Here is a 6,269-nt window from a genome sequence, read left to right as displayed (position 1 = left end):
CCAGAGATTACAAGCTATATTGATTTGATGTCAAAATGTTGACAAACATATCTAGACCTTATGCTCAACTTTAGATGACGTGCTAACATTAAGTTCTTCTGATGTAATTAAAAAAACTATTGCTTGTTTTACTTGTTTCATTCAGAATAAACGATAATAATAATAATAATAATAATAATAATAATAATAATAATAATAATGCCCTGAGGTAGATAATTCCAACGTCCGGAACATAACATCTACGTTTCACGTCCAGGGCAAAAGCAGCTGTACATATATACTTTTCAAAATGCTGGCTAACGGAGCTCCGAGAGTTTTCCCTCGGAGATGGAATTATCTTCTGCCTGATTCCACCTACAGGCCGTAATACAAGGACGGGATATTCGGCCACCTGCAGATATGAAAAACTTTAATGCTTATGAAAATGGATTCACAGCATCTTTAGAGTTGACGATGAGGCGGCTAGTGTCGAAGTGATTTGCAGGTAAACGGAGGCCCTTCCGATGTTCACTTGCTTCCCGCGATGGCAAGCATGTAATTAAGGTGCCCATGTATGTCGGTGCATAAGAGCCCTGAAAATTACGGTGTGTAGGGGCCTGGAGTCAGTGCAGAGATTGCGCATCCGCTCTTTGCTCTCTGAGATTGTGCATCTGCTCTATGCCGGTTCCACCGGACCGGACCTCCAGGGTTGGTAGCTTTGGAGTGGGAGTGTATCCCGGCTGTTGAATAATTTCCAAACGTGACACCCGTTTTGCCTGAAGCTAAACGGGGGAAGAGTTATGAGACCGCAAGGTTAGAGTAAGGGACTAAGAGTATCCAAAATACTTTGTACTGGAGCAGTTTTTTAAACCAAAATATCTGGCTATTATTAGAGAGGATGGTAATTTTTCGAGGATAATCCCTTTCCTTATCGCTCGAGAGATAAAATAATTGTGCTGGAGGCCCAGTAAAGGAAATCCGTAAAACTTACAACAGACTCCATGTAGAAACGGCTAATGCAACCAGTCCTAGAAGATCCTTGAGCTAAAGAAGATAGTAGATTTTCTGTACGGTTTGATCCTCACAGCCCCCCTAATACCTCTAAAGGTGTTGTGGTTTCTCGGGATCTACTTAATTGCACGGAGAAGAAGATTATAGCACAGTTGACACCTCAGGGAGTTGTTAATTAATGCCGAAGACTGAATATGAGAAGGAGCGCCAAAGTTCTTCCATCTGGCTCTCATGTTCTTACTTCTAACAAGCCAATCCTGCCTGAGAAAGTGCGTGCAGAGATACACAGACTGGATGTGCGAGCTCTTGTGCCGTAACTAATGAGATGTTTCAGTTGTCAGCGTTTTGGCTTTACCGCTGCTCGGTGTGAAAGGTCAAGTATCCTCCTTCTTTTGTAAACTCCAAAGGACAGCAATCATGTAGATAAAGAAACTGTCCTGATTACAAAGACGAAGTGGCTGTGCAGGAAGTCAAAACCCTGCAGAAGATCAGCTACTTCGAAGCAAAGAGGATTGTAAGCGCACGCAAGTCTAAAGAAACAACAAATTATGCTCAGGCTGCGGCTGCAGTTCCTGCTCCAACTGCTGTTGATACAGACAAGTTTCTAGGTAAACTTGGACCAACATTGGCCACTATGATTGAGAGAATAATTGACAATAGAATGAAGTCTCTCACTCATAAGGAATTTATAAAGCCTGTGATAAAGATACAGTCTCCAGAGAGTGTCGATGATGAGTAAAAGCATATCAGACCAAAAGAAGACAGCTGCTAATCCAGAGGGTCCAGTGAGTCTGCTCAACATTTTGGATGACGGTGCGAGAAAGGTGGTTGCTTTGGAGTCTTCTATGGAAGCTCCTAAGCCTTGTAAAAATAAGTTGGTTTCCAAACTACAAAGATCACCAAGACCATAAAACCACACACAGGGGGCTGTTTCCCCCCTGCCTGTGGCGGTGACAGGTGCGGCTCCTGTTGCGGGGGTCGCCCAGGTTCCCGCCACACTATCGGAGCCTACACCAAGCACCGATTCATGTCCGTCGTCGTCCGCGGCTTCAATGATTTCCAATTCGGAGGCCGGGAGCTATACGTGCGATATTTTGAACGAACATGAAGCTGTTCGTAAAATTGAAAAGAAGAGGAGAAAATGGTGGCAGAAAGGCAAACCCAGACAATAAACTAAATAAATATTAGCGAGTCGATTCATCAGTAGAACATTAATGGATGTTTGTCAAACATCCATTGAACTCAAGAAAGCTCCAATGCTTAGTACATGATGTAGACCCAATTTGTATATGTCTGCAAGAAACACATTTTTACCGAAAAATAGATTTCTTAATTTTCAATTAAGAAAATGAAATATATTTCGGCGAAATCAACCGGCAAATATAAAATTTAGAGGTGGAGTAGCCATATTACCATCGACTAGAGCTAAACCGAAGCTGTTGATCCAAACACAAATGTACAAGCGGTCGCAATCAGAATGAAGGTCCGCTTCAAATCACTATCGGCAGCATATACTTACCGAATTTTGATCGGAAGGAGGATGACATAACACGATTAATTGCTCAGCTTCCCACATCCATACTACTGGTGGGTGACTTCAATGCACATAATTCTGGGGTCGGATCGAGGAGATCGCCGAAAAAGAGAATTGGAAAAGTTCATGCTGAATTCTGACTTCGTTATCTTAAATGACGGTTCATGAACTTTTTTCATTGCCAGAGATGGATCGATGTCCTGTATAAATCTAGCACTTATAGGTGGATCGATAGTACCGAGGTACACTTTCCGTGTTTTAGAGGCTCTACATGGAAGTGATCATTTTCCGGTGCAATTGTAACTGACGTTACAAGAAAAATATATCCCATCTCCAAAAGATGGCTGTTTGATAAGGAAGGTTGGACGAGCTTCACAGCTAGGACGATACTCCCTGAAACAACTGCAATTATCTAAGCCGATGTCGACGCTATAACTAATGCCATACTTGACTCGGCATCAAGATATATTCCCAAAACATCTGGGAAACTCAAGAAGCGACCCGATCCGTGGTGGAAAGTTGAAATAAGTGAAGCTATTAAAAGAAAGAAAAAAGGTGGAAACTGCCGGTGTTTTACTCGGAAACTATATGCATGAACGTACTTTTCAAGTTCGTGTCATCAACAAATATTCAACAGAAAAAAAACGGGAAAATGGCATTCCACAAGGCTCGCCGTTGAGCAGTACCTTGTTTACGATCGCCAATAAACTGATAGATGCAAAAGAGCCCTAAACATTATTAAATGTTTATCCAACATTAATTGAGTCTCAGAAAAAGAAATACTACTGAGGCAGTACAAAGCATTGGTTCAATCGAAACTCGACTACGGATGTATAGTATATTCATCCACGAGAAAGTCGCATTTACGAAAGTTAGACGTAATACACAGCAGCGGAATAAGATATGCCACAAGCGCTTTCTGTATAAGTCCGGCGACTAGTCTAATGTAGGAAGCCGGAATAATGCCACTGCGTTATAGAAGAGAGATCCCATTGCTAAGATATGCGGCAAATATATGCGTCTTTCCTACTCATATAAATAGTAAAATAATCAACAATCATACTATGGCTGCATTATACGAACGTCGTGCTACCTATTTCATGCCAGCAGGAATTGACAAGAAAATATAAAATTGCTTTACCAGACACGTTAGTAATTTCTGTAAGAGATACCGTCATGGCTCTTACCAGCGGTAAAGACAAGATTGGATCTCTCCTGTGGAAAAATAAAAGAGAAACCAGCAGTAACTACCCAACAAGAATTTTTATCAACCGTCAGTAATTACAATATATTAAAATTTATACTGAAGGTTCGAAAACTGAACACGGTGTTGGACCGTCAGTAATTACAATATATTAAAATTTATACTGAAAGAGAAAATTTATACTAAAAAAAAAAATTTATACTAGAAGAGAAACCAGCAGTAACTACCCAACAAGAATTTTTATCAACCGTCAGTAATTACAATATATTAAAATTTATACTGAAGGTTCGAAAACTGAACACGGTGTTGGACCGTCAGTAATTACAATATATTAAAATTTATACTGAAGGTTCGAAAACTGAACACGGTGTTGGATCCTCCACATATGTAAGTGGAGAAGCCCATTCTCGGAAATTCTCAGATATGGCAAGTGTTTATTACGGCTTGCCAAACAGCAAGCTCTTCGCTACATGGAAGAATATTGCAAAGAGAGAATGCTAATATGTTCTGATTCTCTAAGTGCACTTGTTGCAATTCGGAACAAGAATATTAAGGACGTCCTTATCGCCAACATCTTGTCCTTGTTGTACGTTTTAAAAGGATAAGGCTGGTATTTCAGGAAATGAAAGCGCAAACGAAGCGGCCAGAAAGACAATAGTCTGTGATAACTTGGTAGAATTCCTGTACAAGGGACAGATGTTAAAAATTGTCTAACTAATACAATAAGAAACAAGTGAAGTAATGATTGAAGAAGATTAAATACCAAACTAAACGCAGTTAAAACTTCTCCATATAAATGGAAAAGCGACGTGAAGCTGACTCGCCGAGAACAGGTGGCGGTGACCAGACGTAGAATCGGTCACACGCGAATAACAAATTCATATTTGTTAAGCGGCCAAGAAAGACCAATTGTTTGTAATAAGGTGTTTGTAATAAAGCACTTACAGTCAAGCATCTAATGGGAACGTGTACGATATATGAGGACCTCAGAAAGAGGTTCGGACTAATAAATAATAATATTACTGCTGATTTGGAAAGTGGAAAAGTAGAAAAAATATTTGTTTATCTGCAGGTCAGTGGACTACTAAAACATCTGTAAGTAAATTCAAGCTGTGTTAAAGAATCTCTAAGGTAGTAGTCTAATACTATGTATACAAGGGATGTCTTGAAGTGTGGCACATATAGGAACGAGAGGTAGCTCTCTTGCCTAGTCCGCTCGAGCTCGCCTGCATGCAAGAATAGGGGAGTCGGGGCGTATCCGATGATTGCATGGGAGACCCTTGAGGGTGGACTGAGGGCGCAGGGCAAGAGGTATGCGCAAGGCATGCCTGGAGTCAAGTAGGTCAGGACCGGAAGGGCAACCTCCCCGCCGAGGTGTTCTTTGGCCGTCCTGAACAGGTTGTCAAATTGTTCTTATGATTCGGGGGGAACCCCGATGGGTTACGTCCTACGGGACTATTTATAGGGGGAAGTCAACTGCCACGGCATCCTAGGACGACTGATGTGCTGCTTAACAGCGGTTGCGATTGCCCCGGGGGTGATTAAATTAAACAAGGGAGCCAGAAGAAATCTTGGTATTGAGAAGCCGTTCTTTTTCATACATATTTTTGTGTTCTATTTTGTTTTTTTTTTAATTTTAATATCGGGGCCCTTTACATCCTGTAAGCGTTTTCAATGTTTTTTAAATGTTCTGTCTTGTCTACTTTCGTGTTTTAAAAAAAAATGAGGGCCCTTTACACCCTTACATATGACGAACCTGATGGTGATTTAAATCATATTTTAAAGAATTGACGAGAGCTAATGACCTTAGAAGTCGATGCTCATATAATATTAAAAAAAATCATAGTTATAACCACAATGTCCTGAGATACATAATCCCCTATAGACATCCCCTTTCTAGAGGGACAAGGGATGTCTCTAGGGAAAATGGATTTATAACAAATATTGAGCTGGCGATGTGGCGGCTAGGGTCAGGGTCGATGTTATACCAGATGTAACTCAGATTCTTCTGTTGTCTACATGCCCCCTGTGATAGCAAGCATATAGCGAAGGTGCCCATGTATGTCGGTGCATGGGAGCCCTTAAAGCTTCCGTGAGTAGAGGCCTGGAGTCAGCGCAGAGATTGCGCATCCGCTCTTTGCCATTACATATGTCGGTTCTATTGGAGTATCAGTTCGAATCTCCAAGGGTCCGCAGGGGTATACCCCGGCGGCTAGCCTGACTACAGAAGAGAGATCAACTTTAATGCAACATCTTGAACAATTCAACGTGCCTGAGGGTGCATTTTAACCCCCTCGTTTACAAACACCCGATTCGCCAGAAGCGAAAAGGAAATGCAGTAAAGAGTCTGACAAAATTAGAAAAGATACTGACAGAATCAAAAAAGATTTGAGGAAAGCTTTGTTTAGCAACAGTGCGCCCAGACCAAAACATCTAATAATTATGAGGGAGAATAGAAACTTCCAGAAATTCAGCCCATTATTAATTGTTCAAGAGATTACAAATTTTGCTGGTGGTCCTGCCAAAGCTAGACGCATAACT

This window comes from Lycorma delicatula, chromosome 1 (genome assembly GCF_047948215.1).
Source record: "Lycorma delicatula isolate Av1 chromosome 1, ASM4794821v1, whole genome shotgun sequence".
Classification (NCBI taxonomy): Eukaryota; Metazoa; Arthropoda; class Insecta; order Hemiptera; family Fulgoridae; genus Lycorma; species Lycorma delicatula.
The sequence above is the reverse complement of the archived record's forward strand: the minus strand, read 5'-3'. Positions refer to the sequence as shown.